A 20579-nucleotide genomic window follows, 5' to 3' on the forward strand; every position below is an offset into this window, starting at 1 on the left:
CGGCGAATTTCGCTAAGGGTGATTTCGCTGAGCTTTAGGCGCCTGGCCGGAACGGAACCAATGGGTGGTTTCTCAAAATAGTTTCAAGCCTTCGATCTGCGTTAGAATGAAAGCAATATGATCACATGAGTGTTGGATTTATTAAAGGAAAGATTTACTACTTTCGTCCAGATATTTATCGGAGGATGCGCAAGGTTACCTTCTGACCGGAGACACACCCCCAACACAAACCACTCGAAGCGCATCACGTGATTCACCAGGCCCGCGGCCGGAACTCTGCACAAAGACACGTCTTCAGTCATTCTGTACAGAACGACTGGCGGTCAACGCCGCCGCTGCCACCGAGGCAGCCGACAACCCCCGCAGCCTCCAATGCATGCGGCGCTGGATCGTCTCGGGCAACGTGAATCGTCTCGCGCTTGGCAACGGTGCGTTCACCATGAATGAACGCCGTGAACACCGCGTGCGCCCGACCTCCTTCTGTGAGCGTTGAACGGAACCGTATGGTTTTGAGACGTGGTCGGCAATACAGCTAAATCAATGGTTAACCAAGCAAAACCAACTGTAAAAGAGACTAAGCCAAACGCTTGCTTTGCATATCCATGCTTGGCTGACCTATGCCACAGCCATTTCTTTACATTTGCTGAAACGGCTTCTCAGCTTACAACGGTTCCCACCTCGAAATCAATATTTCCTTTTGTATACAGTACCGAAGACAACACGTATACAACTATGTTCATTAGAGCTAAAAAAGTATTAGGGATTCCCAATTGGCTCAGCCCATGTCACAACTACCGCGGGCACCTAAATATTTTGCTATTGCTTTTCTTTTTTTGACGGACCCTGAAGGCGTGGTTGCCACAATTGCATCTGATCGAATTGTTTTTACTTAAAAATTAAACGCGGTCACCCAATGCCCTATGCGCCCTATGGGGTCCTTTGCGGCGATGTCAAGGTTTACAAAGAGAACTTCGCGTATACATTCGCATGCCCTATGGAGTTCACCAAAGAAAGCGTGTAAGATACAGTTACGGTGAGTATTTTTGAGAATCGGGAATAGGTGGTGTGGGGGTTGTAGTTTCATGCCAATATCTCGTACTGGATGACTACTATGCTCTTTAAAGTAGTCAGGTACGTAATAATCAGTTAGAAATATTAGTGCCTCCGGTCAATATCGAACATAACCCACATCTTCAGCTAGCGTTATCGGTTTGGTTAACACTTGAGTGAACATATCTGCGTTTTTTTTAATTGCCCTTAAGAATTATCAATAACGGCTCCAAACGGCTCTTAAAATTTGTATTACTCTTGAGTGTTTTGTGGCAAAGAAATAATGCATTGAATTGCAGGAAGTTAAAACCTGCGATTGAGGTTGCATGTCGCTTAATAAAATTCAAAGCCTCCTTCTTAAGTTAAAGATAGTTACAACGCGAAGCTTTGCACAATGCAACCTGAGTAAACGGCAAAGCAGCAGATCCAAACGGCCACGACAGTGTATTTTTAGCTGTGAAGAAGATGGTTTTAATGGACCCTGTCCGAAATCCCGCCACGCCGGGCATAGCGGAAGCTGCTGCCGGTCAAAATAGTGGATTATTGTAGTGGAGACCCCGCCATGCCAAATGGCGGGCATTGGCGGGCACTATCGGGCACTATTGGGGGGCATGGTGGTACAGATGGTGGCATACCCGTCTAGCGGGCTTAGGCGTCACTTGGGGGGCATGGTGGTACAGATGGCGGCATACCCGTCTAGCGGGCATAGGCGTCACAGGGAGAATAGTGGGTCGTGAATTTTTCTGGAATGGCAGCCGTCTTGACAGAATATATGCGCATAGAATGCGTGGCTGCCGGGACACTTTTGCTGCTTAATGTGGAAAAAGTAATGCGAAACCGTGCGCTCACACCACAGCTTCATTTTATTGTGCACAGACCCTCTTTTCACGGCGGCTCGCCTCTGTAAATAACCTCCACAGGTACTTGAGGGCATAGTTGACGCACATTTCACCAGGGGATTCTGAAAGTAGAAGGCAGGCCACATATCTGGTCAAGGAAACTCACACAGACCTTCCATTTTTTGTTTGTTCGCAATAAAACGTCCTCTTTCCTTCTTATTAACATTTTAAGTTGCCTTCTTATTCTGATATATGAACTCAGCCTGGTTTAAGGATAAACGAGTGAAAACCATTGACAAAAAAAAAACTACGGGAAATATAGTTCTCACCAAAAATATTTTCTGCCTTTCATTAACATACTGAAACCACAGGGCGTGGAAAGGAATAGTATAACAGTAAGAGGCCTAACACAAGCGTTGACCCGCAACCTGTATTAGCAAAATGGAAAAACACATGCAGGTGCGCGCATGCGCAGAGGGAGAAGAAAATATTGATGCACCTTTGCAAACAATATTGCACTGAAAAACAAGAAAACACAGGATAAAGCGTGTGTAGAGGGGGTTGAGAAATCACTTGAGCATATGGCCGACAATCTTGGCTTCTTTTTTGTGGAGCGTAATCAAGGTGTGGCTTACGCAGTCAGCTTTTTAAATGTTCACGTAAAAGGCTTCTAGTATCTCCCTAACCATTCCATTTCTAAGCTCGAAGTGCCCCTTGCTATCATCGAAACAGGGTTTGCACCCACACTTATTGCAAGTTGCAGGTGAAATTGTGTACGTGCGATCTTTTATCGTCCCCGAGTGCGCTTCTAGTCTTACATTTAAGAAGGGCTCCACCTGCCCCATGTACTCTACTTCACAAGACAGCGGTTATGGGTAAACGGCACACATTTTACAAGGCAACAAGCACACGTGTGTTTACACCATGAGAACGTTTTTTTGTTGTTCACCAATGAAAAAAATAAAGCCGGCCTATTTTGTTCTTAGCTGAGTAAAAGGGTTGCATACTATATAGGGACCCCACATTTTTTGCCTGCGTGCCGTTTTGTGCATGTACGGCAAGACAACTCAGCAAAGGAACTCGTGAAACGTGCGGTCATGCCCTACATGCACAAGATGGCACATGGGCTGAAAAATGTGGGGTCTCGATATGGCGTGCAAATCCTTTTCTCAGCTAAGAACAAAATAGGCAGGCTTTGTTCGTTGGTGAAAAAAAGCGTCCACATAACGCCAGTTTTACAACTTCCAAAGTCAAGCACACGCGTGCTTTTGTGCCTTGTAAAATGCGTGTCGTTTACCAGATACTGCTCTCTTGCATAACAGTGTACGTGGGGCATATGGGAGCTGCTGAAAAGAGCACCCACAGACGATAAAACATCACACGTATGCAAATTTACCCGCACAGTGAAGAAAAGTGTGCATGCAAACCTCGATTCGGTGATAATGAGGGGCTCTTCGAGCATAGAAATCGGATGCTTAGGAATATAGTAGAAGCCTTAAACATTAACCTTTATAAATCAAAATATTCCGGCACTCCTTGGTCTGCACCGTCCGGCTGCTTACTGTGGGTACTGCGGGCAGACCAGCCGTTGCCCCAGCCGAATGCCACCGCTCACGTTGGAATGCATTTTGTGCGTCTCATATGGTGTGAAAATGTGTAAATGCCTTTTCATTTGATGTGTCATCATGCCACAGCTTACTGCCTGAAAGCACATTCAAGGAAAACTAATTCTTATGCCAGGCTTGACCACGCTGCACACAGATGCAGTGTGCCAGAGTGTCGCATGTCGTGAATGAAAGGTGTTGCGCGTTCTCGTCAAAATCACGAACTGTGTGGTTCAATTTTGTGGGGACCCGTGTTTCCCTACGCCTCGCCTGCACATGCTTTCGCGAACCAGGAGCTGCCATTTTGGGCGGCCAGCGCATCGCGTGAGCCATGACCTCTTCGTGACCCCATGCCATGCGCCGAACCGGCTCGCTGTGAATCTGTGCGCGAGGGCGCGGGGGAAGGACTGGGCGATTTGGTCGGAATCGGTTGGCTATGCCCCGATGACGGGAACCTAGCTTGTTCCACGGACTCTGCTGAGATTCTGCCCTGATCGGTTGCACGGTATGCCTCCCCTGCTCCCGCAGCCGTGATGACCGTTATCGAGGTCTGGGTCCCGCAGCTTGAGCGAGCAAACGGAGCCACTGTCTCCCCACAAGCGACAGTCATGTTGTCTGGTATATGCCCTGTAACTGCCAGGCAATAAAGCCTCTGAGAACCCGAACCCGTGCGCGAGTCTTCGGATTCCTCAGGGCTAGTGTACGGCTCGTAGCACTTTCTCTAGCGAAGCTAGCCGGGGTCCTCTGCTATCCCGTACGTTAGCCCACAATTGGTAGTGCCAGTCTTTCTAATGTGCATTGCTATACCCAGGTGTTTACAGCTACTTGCCGTCTTTTTAATTCCCACGTTCAAGTCCCGTGCTCAGACAGAAATTCACATGCACAGAGGCCATCCGTTCAAGTGTGACAGCGCCGCTGTTGACTGCACTAACAAGCAATGCAAGCACAAAATATTAGTGCAAAAATATCCTGAAGAATTAAGCGTATAGATATACAATGAGACAAACCCACAGAAGCATAATAGAAAGACACACATCGCTTGCGTATTTTTCCTTACTTCACTCCAAGTGTGTCGTTCACTGCTTTACTCCTACATGAAGTCTAATCACCCTATAAATTTTCCTGGGGCTCACAGTGCTGTGCAAATGGGTCATCACGCTGAACTGAAAACACTGAATCAAGCAGTTTGGCACAAAGAGCAAAAAAGTGTGGCTGCATGTTTCTTCTAGAAACCTGTTACTGACCCCCTTGACGTTCATTGCCGACTTTGGGTATTTACAAGCGTGCTGTCAATCATTCTCGCTCAAATTGTGGCCTGTGAGGATCTATTTTGCTGCACTACCCTTTTGTGGTCAATTGCTGTAGGTGACTTTGCCATACTCGAGGGATTAGCTGCACACTCGCCCTTCTCACATACCCGTGCTGCAACGCAAGCAAAGGGTTGATTTGTGCAGACCTTGGCCTCGTAAAATAAACACAGCTAACTTCTAGAAAAACTGAGTTTCTGACTGCAACTGCATTTAGATCAATAAACGGGCTTTCTAAACTGGCGTGCCACACCTTTTCTTTTTTGCTGCTCGTGCCAAGCTGCTGGATAGGAAGTACTTTCGGTTCAACATGAAGACCTATTTGCGCAGCGCTGCAAGCCTCCAGAAAATTTACAGACTTCACACATGTACACGCTTGAGTAAAGTATTAAATTGGGGGAGTTGGCTTAAGTTCATTTCGTACAAGAGTGCAAACACACAGACAGAAGGAAGAAAAAACATGCAAGCTCTGTCTTTTCTTCCTTATGCTTCTGTGTGTTTGCACCATCATACGATATCTATACGCCTATTTCTGTGGGTTAGTTCTTGCATGAAGACTTTGCAGTTGTGTTGGTTGTTAGTGCAGTCAACAGCAGCGCAGTCATGCTTGAACGGGTAGCTTCCATACATAGTGTATTTCACGCAGGGCATGGTGACTTGGAGGTGGGATATAAAAAGAAAGCAAGCAGCTGTAATAACCCGGGTACAACAATGGGCATCAAGAAGTCTGGCACTACAAAATAGAGCCACACAAGTCATGATTTTGTCGAAAACAACATGCCACACACTGCATTCACAGTCTGTGCAGCATGGTCAAGCCTCGCATAAGAATTAGTTCTCGTTTTCCTTGAATGTGCTCTCTGGTGAACAAGCTAACTGTGGCATGATACATCAAATGGGAAGGCGCTTAGCAATTTTCAAGCCACACGAGACACACGATATGCAGTCCATGATGCGAGCGATGCCACGCTGCGGGGGCGGCAGCTGGCGTGCCCACATTCCCCCACAAAGTGCTTGCATGGCAGCACACTGATCACGGAAAAATGCCGCGCCCAGGGAGAGCCAGGCAATTATGGTCTATAAAGGTGACTGCGTAAGCCAGACCTCGATTACGTCCCACAAAAAAAAAAGCCAAGCTAGTTGGCCATATGCTCACGTGACTTGTCAGCCCCTCTCCACACCCCTTTTCTTCCAACTTCTTGTCTTTTTAGCGCATTATCCTATGCACAGCTGCATCCATCTTTTCTTCTCCCTCTGTGCAGGTGCATAGTTGCATGTATATGCGCATTCTTTCTGTTGCCTAATAAACACTAGTTCAAGTCAGGACTAGTGTTCTTCCCCTTCTTGTTGTCCTGTTCTTTTCCAGCGTGTTGTTTCCCACAATCATAAATGTCTGAAGTCCCCTCCCATTTTTTAACTAGAAACTACCCCTCAGCCTGAACTCAAGTTGAACAGCTGGGAACAGGTTTTTTTTCTGTAATTAATACCTATTCCCCAGTAAAAATACCAACTCAAAACCGGCGTGTCAGCCAGTTGGAAACATCTTATATGCTCTAAATATTACATGAATTGACAATATAATCTTGACCTATTTTTTTAAAAAGCGCACGATAATATAGATGTTCACATACTTTTTCAAGTTCCACATTGATGAAAGATGCTGTCTTCTCTATCGCCGATACCATGCTGTCTTCTCTATCGCCCATGCCATGCTGTAGAAGGTCTGCCCCGTCCATCCTGTACCGCCGCTTCTGTAGGGTTGCCAGATCGAGGCAGAAGTCTCCATAGGATGTGTTCCGCATCAGCCACGTCCATTTTTCGTCAGGCACATCCACATTTGGACCAATCTGCACTTGCAATTAGAAAACAAAGCAATTAATTTTAAAATCCCAACTGATCAACTTGCGCTCTTTGAATCAGGTATAAAGTACTATATCCTGTGTTGAGGTTGTACATTACTTTATTAGAAAGCTAAATAATGTAACCTAACTTTACTGGTCACATAAATCCAAAGATTTGATCAAATAAATGTTGTCGTGCTCTGCAACATGCTATACGACTGGTTCTCAAATGGGGGTCCGCAGACCCCAAGGGGGTCCGCGAGAGCACTTCAGGGGTCCGTGAAGCCTCTTTCAAAACTTTTCCCCTGCCACTGTTTTCTCGATTTTGCCAGAACTTTCTTGATATGCAAAAAGGTGGCCTCGCTGCATTACATGTATGTTCAGTTTCTCTGCATAGTGCAGATTTTAACACCTTCTTTCCGCACAACATGCCAGCTATGACAAGAGATAAAAAGGCCTACCTAAGGCAGCATATAACTGTTCAAAGACTTGTACATACAAGTACAAATTGTTTGACATAATGACACCGATCAACATATGCTCAATCGTGGGGTCCCCACTGTTTCGCAAGCCAAGAAGGGGTCACTGGGGCAGTCATGGCTGCGAACCACTGCGCTGCTATACTATTGAAGTTTTGGTAGGCCAAAAGATAACACACACCCGCCGAGTGGCTCAGTGGCTAAGGCGTTGCGCTGCCGAGCACAAGGGCATAAGGGCACGCGGCACAAGGGCACGCGTGCCCTTGTGCCGAGCACAAGGGCACGCGTAGATGGGCAAAGAGCAAAGCCGGCCGCCCCACCTAGCTTATTTTTGGTTCAACTAAGATTATGCCTGGTTATGCTTGGAAACTCGGCAAGTATTATGTGTAGTTGTTTTGAAATGCGGACAAGTTTTAAAGAAAGCTTTCTGCCTCTACCAGCCAACGGTTTCTTCGTGGAGTGCGCAACAAGAAACTCCCAACGTGGCTGAGGAGGAGGAGGAGGGCCCTTTTCACTCATGGAGCACTGTGTAGATGGAGCGGCGAAGGGCGCTATTACCCAGCGTTCCCCGAACGCCGGAGTTGCTTTCGAAGCTGTGCACCCCGGCGGGCACGTTGGCTAAACCATTCCGTTGGCTTCTTTGTCATCTGCTTTAGCGACGGTTGTTTGGGCCTGTTCTTGTGCAGCTTCGCGTACATTGCACGCTTCCTTCACACGACTTTTCTAACTTGCTCTACAGCACCTCCTGGGTAACCCAGATCCGACAAAATTAAGTGGCCATACACCAAAGATACATTTAGGATTGGTTTGGAGGGCAGGAAAACAAAATGTACAGACCCCTTTACAGACATCTGGTCACTAGAGAAACGCTACCTTTTGCGCAGTGCTTGCCACAAATGGGACTCTGTTTTCTAAATTACTGAATACAAATTTGGTTATGTTTTAACAGGCATTACAGAAGGCAAAAGAATCAACAGGATCTGATAAATAGCGATTATAAAAGTTCCCTCAGCTTTCTCGCAATTCTCAACCTTACTAAGCTAACTAGTTAACGGTATAAATGGGAATCACTAAGCTCACATGCCGAATTGCTTCGGTGTCTGCGCTTGTGTCGTGCGGTGGTGTAGCCCCTAGCTAGCTCATCAGAATGACGAGGTTCCGCTGTCTCACCCTTAGAAAGATGCTAGTCACCGTTTTCTTTTTGCTGACGCACGGCCAGGATACAGCGGCGGCGTCCGGCGCTCTAGCCCGGCCGTGGCCAACACTGCTGCAATCGGGACGCCGCCCCCGTGAATTCCAGATAACGGCTGGCAGAATATGTGGTTTCACTCTTTGCACTACCACGTTTGTGAATTCAAGTGACGGCATGGGCAATTGTTGTGGGTGTCGTTTACAGCTTTGCTTTCCAACCACCTTTAAAGCGTGGATTAGAAGCATTTTTTTGCTTGGTGTCGTTGTTAGACCCCAAAAGAGGAATGACCACTCAGTGATGAAAGAATGTACAACGTATGCGTGCCAACAAATTTTGCAATGAAGCCCAATGTGTGCGGTGGCCACTTTTTTAATTGGAGGTGAAAAGCATAAGTGCGTGCATGTTCAAGATTTCGGGACACATTAAAGATCCCCAGGTGGTCAAAATTAATCGGGAGTGCTCCACTACAGCGTGCCTCATCGCCTTTGTAGCGTCGGCGAATTCACCATACAATCAATTAATGCAGCTCGAAGGGTAATGGAGAGCACAGAGGGACAATCGTTTGCTAAAGAACTCTTTGAACTCCTTTGCTCTCAACCATTTGGCTGCGTGGTCTGGTGTCTGGGATGCTAATTAAGTTGATTAATGTTAATGTTTCACCGACAGTTGGCTTCTTTCACTGCACTAAGCCATGCAAGGATTGAGCCATAGTGAAGCTGCAGGATTTCTTTCTACGCGAACGTAGACCCAGCAGCACACGTTTGTACAAGTTTGAAATTGTCTGTTTACATGTTCCGTCGATGCTTTGCACTGTGGTAGTAGTAGTCATCATATGCAAAAATATCGTCGTGGTCCTTTTGGCGAGCACTGCATGCGCCACTTAACAACAGCTGGGGCGCAGTGGTGCGCTTACATGCACGACGCATGCGCTGCTTTCCTCGATTTGCGTCGAGGTTTCATGGAGCAGGTGTTTATCAACTGTGGCGTTGCTGGTCGCTAGGCAACCCGAGGCACTCCTCCAACATTTTGCTTCTTTTTTTTTTTGCTAAAGGCACTCTGCATGCAGGGGTCAGTTGGCGGTTACTCGAGGCACACGCTCACGAGCACTCGGCATTTTTTGGGTATTTTAAACGCATTAGCGCCACACATTACAGCCAGCTACAACAGTTGCACTGTTCAAACAGCGCGCATGAGAGAAAAATGCTGCATGAAAGCCAGTTCGTAGTCCAGCATTCCAGTGTCTATGAGTATCTACTGGCAGATTGACCATAACGTGCTTTCATTTCTATTTATCACACTGCGCACCAGGGGGGAAGTCTTGTACCAGCACCATCATCATCATCAGTGCCATCATCACCACGAGCATGAAATGGCTGATCAAACACGACTGCCCACCTGGGCGGCTGGTCTTCAGCGCTCCCAGTTCTGGCCGGGCCTACGCGTACACAATAATGTAGCAAGCAGCATCCGCAACAACCAAATCTGCTTCTTAAAATAAATTCTACTCTACTCAAAATTTTTGTTTAATGCTTTTGAAGTAAGCCATAACCGAGAAAACACATGCCACTGAGAAAACAGTGTTAACAGAATAGCTTATTGCAGGACAGCTATTGAAATGTGCGACGGTAAAACTCTGGAGTGCTGTATCACTGCTTCTTGCGGGTTATTTTTATGCGTACACGATTGAAACCAGGTCATTCATCTCTTACAAATAGCTGCTGCAATCAGGCCACTATTCGTAAACTCGAAGCGCCAAGGCTAGTACACAGGCCACATTGTCTACTGCGACTTGTGTGTTAGGAACACGCTACACTTCTTACTGTACACGTTTTTCACTGCTTTTTCACTGGACATAATTAGCCACGACAAAGTATTGTTCTTCCATAGAAAGAAAAGTGTAAAACAAGCCACTTCCGGCACGTATCTGCAGGCTGTCGGGAGCGGCTGCCGTTCTCAGTATCGGTTACCAAAACCCCAATTTATTGGACCGTCTGTGCTGTGTGCAATCAGGTTTTAAACCAGTTGCTGATGCTACCGTTCTTTTCATGTCGACTATTAGACAGCATTCTTGCATGGCCAAAAATTCAAGCGCAGTTGTACTTTAAGAACCAATATTTTCTAAGAAATAACTGTTCATAGAACTTTGCTCTTGAGTGCTGTGCATGCATCCAGCTGAAGTTGTAAGTTAAAAGAAAAGTGCTGCCGAGATTTAAATTGCAGTCTAAATTCTGTTTTTTTGGCTCCTTATGATTCATTAGTGTACAGCAACGACAAGGGAAAAAATTCTGCTTACCTGTCTATCTACAGCTGCAAACATTCTCAAAACTGGCTCAAGGAGGAAGGGAAGAGGGGACACCACAGCTTCAGCAACACCTTTCCTCCAGCAAGCGAACCTGGTGGTGGTCGCACCGGCACTGCAACTGCTAAAAGCAGATACAAATGAGGATCAGGCTCAATATACTCAAAGTCCCCGTATGTTCCTAAGAAAAATGGTTAGCCGTGTGGTTAGCTGGCTGCTCCAAGCAATGCTATTATGGGCAATAATTGTTGCATTGTGCACCAGAAGGCAATAATTATCAGGGCAGAAGTGCAGTGGATCTTAGTAGCATATTCTATTGTCACCGCACATCTGCCACCAGTTTGTTTTACGAGAAAGCCCAGGAAGCAGGTGCACATTCTCGAGACTAGCCTGCAGCCGGCAAAGGTTATTTTCCTCTACTCCCTCATTGGCAACCATTTGCTTGCAGCGTGGTCAGCATCAAATATGTTTGTCCGATTCTTCGCAAGCTTTTTTTTTATGTCCACATGTACTTAATTAACTGGAACTGCCAAACAAGTGGGGAGGAAAAAGTGCAGAGCTGGAAAGCAGCAAAAGCTTTCTAAGCACTGAGATGAGAATAAGCATGTTTGTTTAGATGCCCACGTCACCCTGACATAACGAACCAGCAGAGCACACGTGGAGATCATTAATGAAGAGAGGCCCGGTAGAAAAAAGAAAATATGGTGGGCCATCTGATGTTTTTTTTTTCCTTTTTTACTGTTCATCACCATCACCATGCTTCACCGCACTTCCAGATGTGATGTCTGCTGCTAGACTAACCATTCAATGAGAGGGGGCACACATTCACATTAGTAATTTAAGTTGCCATGGGTGATTATGAAGCCCAAAGAAGCCTTGCTTTGAAAAAATAAGAAAACGTGCCATGGCCAAGAGCCCCTCAGTTCCCATCAGCTAAAATGTGAAACCTGAACCTGCAACACTTAATCCAGAATAACCCACTGGCAACTTGTTCTCTATAGTTCAAAGGCTTGCGGTCACTCACATGAAGATTAACGATAACTTCGTTTAGCCATCATTAAGTGCATGCCATCCTAGTCATGCATAAAACTAATTTGCAGTTATAGCTCCATATTAATTACAAGCTAGTTAGGTACGTCAACACCTCTTAGCCTCCCAATTCGGGCTGTGGTATCGTGACGGCTCTCCTCCTCATTTTTTTGGACAAAGCCAACTATTACAAGACTACCTCCATCTTTTTTTACTTGACACTTGTAACATCTTATATTTCTGCTTCAAAATGCGGTTAAATTATGTGCATGTTCATGGTGGAACAAAACTGTTCACAGGATAAGAAAACTAACAATAAATTGAGCACATCAAGCTCACTATTTTGCTCAACCAGTGTTGCAGGCTTAAAAAGCTGTAAGATGTGCCAAAACATAAGAACAAACACCGAAGTAAATAAGCAGACACCATCACGCTAGCCAAAAGCCAACACCAAGCCTCGTTACGTTTAATTACAAACTGAAACAGTTCTAGGCAGCAATATGATGAAAGCAGTGATAACTTATCTAGATGCGTGCAAAGATGGTGCAAATTTGGAAATTAGACTTCGTTATGTTACCTAGCCATCTGATCGGTCAACCTTATCTGTGTCAAAACATTATAAGCAAAGTAGTAACACTGCTAAGACTCAAATGCTTTTTAAAACAATCCTTAAACTCAAATAGGCTAATTCAGCTTACTGAAATTGAAGAAGGCACATAATGCAAGACAATTCAGAACTGCAGAAAAGCAATGTGGTCACCATTTTTTTACTAGGCCCGAACACACTCGACGTCCCACGAGAAGTCTCGTCCATTGACTGGGAGTACGTCGTGCCCGTTCTTTATCTTCAGAGCAACTTCTCTGCCTGCAAGCCGCCAATGGCCTGCAAAATGCAGATTATTATCAACCAACATGCCAGATGCAGTCATTTTTCCTCGAACCTGGTGCACCCAAAATGCAGAATCGCAGAGATCACCAGGCTGCCTTGCCCACTGTAGGGTAGATTATAAAAATCACTCCTATACAACATTAGGCTGAGCGTAAACATGCTGTAACTGACAAAAACCACGGGGCATGAATATCAGCAATCAATATTTCAAACGATCCTAATTTTTCTCCGAGAATTATTGGTAAGAACAGTAACATTTACCGCAATGATAGCACAAAAAATAAAATGATAAGGCAAACATTTATTTTGAAATATACACGCTCTGCGCATTCAGAAGCTACGCCACTCGAAAGATGTGTAGAGGCATGCGGGAATGTGGTCTGTTCACACCACGACCAACTATACTTCGGACCTGCCCAGCGAGCGCAGCCCCAGCACCGCCGTCGCAGGGATAAATTTTGCCGCTCCGAGTGGAGTGGCGCTACTTAAGCCCTGTCGTTCGTCGCTGCCCGTGCTCCTCGGCCGCGGCCGCCGAACGCGCGGGCGCAGCCATGCAAACGCGCAACTGCAGACGCGGCATGGCACGTAAGCTGCGTCTGCTGTATGTGAAGCACGAAGTTCCCCACATGAAAAATACAGCTTATTCAATCCTCTGAAGCGAGTATTTCTTTTGAAGGAGCACGATGGTATACAGTTTCGTACCTTATTGTAGATCTGAAGAAGGTAAGGTGACAAATGTTTCCTTTCACGAGTTCCCCGTCACTGAAGTTCGATACAAATGGATAAAGACAATCCCAAGGAAAGCTGAGAACACTCTTCGTTTTATTTTAATTTTTTCCCTTCACAATTGTGTTTGATTTATGTAATTATGCGCTTTAATCGCTCGACCGAGAGTGACACATTGAAGCTAGCATGATTCGCTGCGCAGTTATCGTATTTTAATATGGTCGATTGGTATGAAATGGCAACGCGCAGCGGTGCGCTGTCTTTACATCTGACCCTGCCTCTCATGTTCACAAGGAATTTATTGGTACTTTTTTTAGGCCATCCAGTTCCGGTTATCAAGGCCAGCACACTGGGCCTCATTGCAGGCTGCCTTGTGAGAACCGTCGAGGAACACATTAAGTGCTCACTCTGCGTGGAGCGGCTTAAGGCGCCTCGCTCATCTGGACCTGCCACTGCGGTGATCTCAATTTGGACTGGGGTGGGCTATTTTATCCCAGATTTGAGTTCCTGGAATTCGTCTGTGCACTGGAAAGAGCGGCCCAAGCATTCGCAGAACTTGCGATATCCTACAAAAAACCGATGGCGGTGTTTGTGAAGACGATTCTACAAGCTGCACGGGAAAACAAGCTTTTCAGCCACGACGGCTCATCGGATAGTCAACGGAGGGCAGTGGTTGAGCTTATACTGGAGAAGTTCAGCCGACCTTTTTTCACAAATTTTGCTGCGGAGAAAACGGCAAGAGTGGCAAAGGAAAAAGGATTGCGAAAACACCAGACTTCAGAAAAGAGCTGAAAGTCTGACTACTGTGCTTCAGTGTTCATGTGAAGTGTAGGGTTGTGAAAGAAAATGAACTCTTGAAAAGAATGCCAAAGGGAAAAAGATTGTGCAATACCAGCGTTCATTAATGTTCTGAAAACCTGACTACAGTGTGGCATTATGAGCGTAAACCGTGGCATTGTGTATGTAAAAAAAGCAGCCTGTAAATAAGCTTAAAATGACATCGGTATTGAATTAGTTGTGTAGGAGGTCATTGTAGCACTTCACATGCACTCCCCAAAAAATTTCAATTTATTCGTAAAGAAGGGGCCAAATCATTGCCGCTCATAAGTGTGTGTAAGACCGCAACTGGCATCTTCGGTGCTTGTATAGGGACCTTGTACTTCATATGAGACCACGAAACTAAATGCGCCGCGTGCACCGCAACGCATCTCAAAACGGGAACGCCAGTCAGGAGGGCCCGCCCCGCCCCGCTTTAACACGCTTAATCAGAAAAAAAAAACATTCATTCAGGGTTGTTCACCATACAACTGCTACTTTTGCATTCAGATTCACCGAAATCAATTAACTGTAGTGTGACTAAACACGAATTTCCGCGCCTGACGGCTGCTACTAGCACTCGAGCACGCTCCCACAGCGTAGCCGCCGCTCGCCGCAACAGTGCGTAAAAGCGCCCCTAGCGGCCAGGCGCGAAACGAGACTCGGCGCAAGCGCTCCCATAGAGCGCCGCTGGCTGGGCAGGTCCGATGTAAAGTTGGTCGTGGTTCACACAAGTGTTGTAAACAGGGGTGCAAAACTTGGGCTTTACATATCAGCGAAGTTTGTCTGAAGGTAAAACGTTCCCAGATGGAATGCACAAGACATTTAGCAGCTGCTCATTCATTTCCATGAAAAAGAACTGAGAACCCCTTTTTTAGTTTTGGGGTTCCACGCACTGAATCTGCACCTAGACTACGGGATGCGCGAATTTGAGGGATCCTCCCAATTTAAACCGCCCTGGTTTCGTAAAATTCACGGAAATATCGACACTACTGTTTTTCTTTTTTGTATCTATCAGAAGAACTGCAATGGCCGCGGATCACTACCGAAAAAGCCAGCGCACATAAAACAGGCATGCTCTTTTGAAGCACTTGCGCTTCTGCAAGGTAACTTTTCACAATTAGGGATGAAATGAAAGGAGTGGCTCGCGGGGAATATGATACTTTGGATGGGCATGGGAGAACCAGAAGGCCAACCCCTTTCGACATGGAGAGTCTAAACGCACATTTTATTGCCACTTACAAAAAGTTTCGACCTTTACAGCACGCGCAAGGCAGCGGCCACCTCGTTACAACAACGCTGTTTATCCGTCCGTAGCACGCCAACGTCTAGACGAGGCACGATACGCGCAATGTTTCAACGTGGTCGCATAAAAATTCGTATAAATGCATATTCCCGAGGGGGCTGACGGACGCACAACACTATTCACGCTCATAATTGAACACATTAATACTGAAACACTCATAGTGCGGAGCGTGCTAGGGGGCCTCTAGACTGAATTCAAGGCACACCCCGCGTTTTACCTTTTTTTTTTGTTAGTGTTCAATTCCCCTAAAGAGAGTACTCAGCCGATTACACAGCTACGCATTATTTTTATAACCTGGAGGCTGGAGGGGAGTGGTATTTTTTGGGTGGCTCATAGCGAAGAACACGGCGGTAGCGTTTTCGGTGCGGTCAGTTGACTAATGACACATGATTCTACTTCGCACAACCCAAGGCGCAAACTTTGGAGCAAGTGCTGCTAACATACGTGACAAGACGGAAAAGGTCGCTTGTCAAATGCCAAATCTGCGTAACGCCGATATGATAGATATCGCACACCAAGGCGAGCGATACGTTGCACACACAGAACGCCAGTCCTAAGGGCCGGCACCGGCTCGACAACAGTGCTCCGTTAAATACACAGGACTAGTAAACGACGTTTCACTTACCTTAACTGACCAGCCGTACTTGTTCGTCCGGTAGATAAATCCATAGTCATCACGTAACCAGAAATTTCACGCCGCTGAGCATTTACCGAATCGTAGAACCACTGCACGCAGCCATGACGGTGGGAGCCGAGCGAGCCGCCGAAACGTCGCCGCCGTCGTCTTGTGTCGCGCTGCCCCCCTGCCGGCGGCCAACTGAGTCGAGTGACGCGCGCCGTTCAAAACGCGTTAAAAATAAATAAAACTCTAGCATTGTCATGGACGCCTAAGCTGTCGGTGAACGGTAAGGTCAGGTGCCACTTACATCCAGCAGGAGTTGAGAGCCTGTTCTGTAAGCAAACAGTACGTGTTCCATGAGCTATTTCATGGCGTGACGGGGGCTGCAGGCGACAACGGCTAGGAACGACGGTGGCGGTTCTCTCGCTGGCTTCGTAGCGTTGCATCTTTTCATATACATGCAGAGCCCGGCATATCATCTTGTAGTTCATATATTAGATAAGTTCGCGTTATGCACGCCTGTGCGCACGCAGGTCGGCTTACTCAAGTGAAGCTTCGTTTCTAGGCCTGGAGGTATATCACTGGCTAAGCTTCCGAATAATTTACGTGCGAATATAAACATGCTCCGCTCACAACAAATTGCATGGGCGCTGTCGATGTCTATACCGCTTTTTTCGAACGCTCATGGCGCCCTTCACTGTTAGCGCATTTTAACGGCAAACGACGGTGGGCATTGCCAAGGAGAAAAAAGGGCGTCCCCATCGCAGACGATCAGTCAACACTATTAACGCCAGCATGGTTGTGGTGGGTCACGTTGACCAGTAAGGCCACCAGTATTGCCCAGGATAGCCGAGGTGCCCACCTAACCTACCGCCATTATTCCCACCTACTCCCAGCTTTAAAAACGTTGCCCAGGTAAGTTTCCAGTATTGATCACCATGCCCACCTGATTTCCCAGGATGCCCACCTGATTTCCCAGCAGAATTTATGGTGGGATTTGCGATCGGGGAGCTGTTGTAATTTCCAGGAAAACATACACAAAAGTATCGAAATGCTGCAGTCGGATAGACGTCAGCTCCATAGTGCTTCCCAGGTTGGATTACGGCCACGGGTAGCATTTTTTCGGCCATTTTTCTTCCATCGCATATCATCATCCTCATTTTGTGAAACCCTTTGCGTAAACGAGGCTTTCTTGTAGTACGTTCTAACGTAGACGACAAAATCTTTAAGTGGGGCATCGAAAGCTTCCCTGTAAAAATCCTGGCTTTCAAATGATGAGAGGGCCGGACAGTGCTCTAAATTATTGTCCACTTACGCTGGCATGTCTTTCAGGCTTTTCAAAAGTACAAAACGCGAGTTCAGGATAAGTTAAGTTGTTTGCAGCTTACGTATAGGATACTTCGAATGTAAGATTTTTGCAAAACGTTTCAGGCCCAAAATCAATGGTAAGTGTTTGTGAAATGCCATTAATACGAAGCGCCAAGCTGGGAATGAGACCTGCTCTATCGGAGTGCTGCTTACTTGTTTAAATCCGTCTCGGTCTCGGAAAATTTATGTTATAAAATTTTATCGAAAAAGTTAAAATGGTGGCAGATATTTCGCTGCTTAAACTTTTGAAATGAGTGTTTCCACCTAAAAACCTAGCAAGCAAGCAATATTGTTGTTGATATTGCACCCAACACCAACGGAGAGCGGAGATAGCAAGCTACGAAACAAATTAATGACAGCCAATCTTGCGCTTGTTCGATACTATATGCTTAGGACGTGTGCGGCCTCATTAGTTTGTTTCACCTGAACAGTTATTCAAAAATATTTTATATCCCTACTGAGCGGTCTCTTTTTTTTCGGCAGGGAACCATATTAGCAGACCTTTTCATTTCATCGTTTCGCGAAGAACGCCGTCTACATATATATTAGGCTGAAGAAGTGCATGACTACTGCGGAAACGTTAGTGTTCCTAGAAAACAAGGCTTTTTCTGAAGTGTTGTCTTTTTAAACGTCCCAGATCAATACAGAAGCATCTCACATTGACAAATAATGGCTGCAAGAATGGACTCATAAGTTTCGAATTTAAGGGGAAAGGTGTTATTGGTAAAGCGAACTATGTCAATTTTATGATCATTCCCTTATGCATGATACCAACAGTGGCGTTTGCGAGTCGCGGAAAATTTGCTGGATCGGTCCGCATGCGCAGCATCTGTTCTGCCAGCTTTTTCTTTTTCAGTTACCGTGTTCTTCAGTCGGCGCCGGTATACGAACGCAAGGATGTTTCTAACGCCGGGTTTTCGCTCGTGGTAACTCTCCCCGAAAACTTCGGATTTTTGACCCTCCTAAAAATGTCTGCGGCATAGCTGAGCTTTATTTGGCCATGCACAGCAAAAGCTTGGCTTAGTCCGTTTCAGTCTTGGTTTTCCTTGGTTAACCTCTGATTTAGCTGTATGGCCGACCACGTCTAAAGCCGTCTCGTTCTGTGCACGGCTCACAGAAGGATGCCGGGTGAACACGGCGTTCATTCAGTGCGAACGTGCCGTCGCCCGGCGCGAGGCGATGCGCATTGCCCGAGACGGCCCAGCCCGCATGCATGGGAGGCCGCGGGGGTGGTCGGCGACCGCTGCTCGTTCTGTGGAGAACGAATGAAAACTTGGCTTTGTGTGCAACGCCGACAGCGGGCCCAGGGAATCGTGCGATGTGCTTCGGGGGGTGTATTGCTGGGGGTGTGTAGCCGGTAAAAAAAAGTCACCTTGCCCACCCTTCGCGAAATCGCTGGACGAAAGTAGTAAAGCTTTCCTTTTAACGCAGTCACATACTTCAGCTTCCCGAAAGGCTGCATCCGCCAAACGAATTCCGGCGCGGTGGTTGGCGTGGTCGAGTTAGCCGCTACACAAGATTCAGCTTGTAGTAGGTGCACACAGCATAATGCCTAACAACTACCTGTTCTCGAATAAAAAGAAAACTGGGAATTCAAGCTGCAAAAATAATATGTGAGCCTCGGATGAGAAACACTTGCGGTAGAAAGCACGATCGGCATTCAAGCTTAGGGGTGTTGCACAATGTTTCTAGATTATGTCACAAAGACCTAATTCCTAACTAAGAACCCTCTCAAAGAGTATATAAAGCTTCCTGCGCAGTAGCGAAAGTTTCACGCGCGATAATTGCTCCAATAGCTGTGTTTTGGAAGCCAGGTGGCTCTACAACGATGCAGCTGAAATCAGGTTGACCCGAGAGCGTGTAATGAAACGCACATGTGTTACTCATTGGAGTAAATATGCTCTGTGAATGCCGCAGCAACAAGAGGCTCCTTTTGTGATGAGTAGCGTTACCCGTTGATAATACCTTGTAGTTTGTTTTATGTGTAAATATTTATTTAGGATACTGGAGGCCAATTACGGTAACTAAACCAAACAAAAGCGTTCTGGCTTATTTTTACTATCTCCTTATTTCCCCAGTCCTGTTTCAATTTTTTCGCTGGTTGAGTAGGCTGTATCGACGCCTACTGTGAACTTTTGCGTGTCGCGTCACGCGTTTTCTAAATGCAAGTGTAGCTATAATACTAAGTTGCATGGGTAAATGGCCACTCATCAGCGTGTAGTTTAACAGGCTGACGCTCAGCAAACGTGCACGCGTAAGAGCCCCACCTCGCCAATAAAAAAAATAACACCATCTTCCCGTGGGGAACCCTGATGAGGATGCGAAGCATCGTGGCGGTTCCCTGTGGTTCCATTGTGTTGCCGTTATGTTAAGTGATCTGGTTTTTACTAGCGCCAGAGGGAATTCCGCGTCCGGGTCCACACCGGTGGCAAAGGCACGCAAGTGCTGTTGTGTTACGGTGAGTAGGCGGTGGTTCTCGAGGCGCCGAAACTCGTCCATCATGTTCTTGTCGATGCTGTCTCTGTGGTAGAATCGGTAGTCTCCGTCAGCTTTGGTGAGGTAAAGGTTGTTGACATTGGTGCACCGGTTGAGAGCAATGTACACGCACTCCTCTTCGAAGCTTTGTCTTCTCGTTCTTCTTGTTCTTCAGCGGCTCCCCTACGGGAAGATGACGACGGTGGTTGAACGCGAACCTATCTCGTGATGGATTCTTTGGTTGGCCAATCCCTATGGGCATCCTGCCACAACCAGCTTCAGAAGCGCTGCGGACAGGGCCGGTTGAGCTGGAAGGCGCGTGGCGCTTCCCGCCACAGCTTTCCCGCGGGAAATTCAGCATCCCCCTCTAAAGTTTTCAGTTCGTCGTTTCCGTTGACGTTCAGCTTCGCGTGCCTTCGTTGTATCAGTAGCTTATTGACGTAGTTTGAATGAATCAAGGACATAAGGTGCGTTCGTAGCACTTGCTCCTGTCCCGGATTTGTAGCGCACTGGGAAGAGCACCGCGTACCTCCCGTTGCGGCCAGAGTGTCGTGGGATCGAAACCGGGCGCAGCTATCTATTTCTTTTTTTATAGTGTAGTATCGTGGAGCTGTGGGTGTAAGGAGGAGAGTTGCGCAAGCGCAGTGAGTGTGTGGACGGCGCCGCAATCAACGACGCAGGACAAGGTGAGCATAGGAAATGCTCAGCATTTAAAAAATCCTGCTCATTTCTTTTTCTTG

At 46.7% G+C, this 20579-nt stretch overlaps 1 long non-coding RNA gene across 1 annotated transcript; it reads right to left on the reverse strand.

Annotated features, from left to right (window-relative positions):
* Positions 1-1890: 1890 nt before the first annotated feature.
* Positions 1891-6477, reverse strand: LOC144141868 (uncharacterized). Its single transcript, XR_013316727.1, has 2 exons — positions 6432-6477; positions 1891-2011 (listed from the first exon to the last, which is right to left on the reverse strand). It is a non-coding gene; the product is annotated as an uncharacterized LOC144141868 (long non-coding RNA).
* Between the last annotated feature and the right edge of the window lie 14102 nt (positions 6478-20579).

The sequence above is a fragment of the Haemaphysalis longicornis genome, unplaced genomic scaffold (assembly GCF_048455015.1).
Source record: "Haemaphysalis longicornis isolate Haplotype H1 unplaced genomic scaffold, Haemaphysalis longicornis Haplotype H1 scaffold_6, whole genome shotgun sequence".
Classification (NCBI taxonomy): Eukaryota; Metazoa; Arthropoda; class Arachnida; order Ixodida; family Ixodidae; genus Haemaphysalis; species Haemaphysalis longicornis.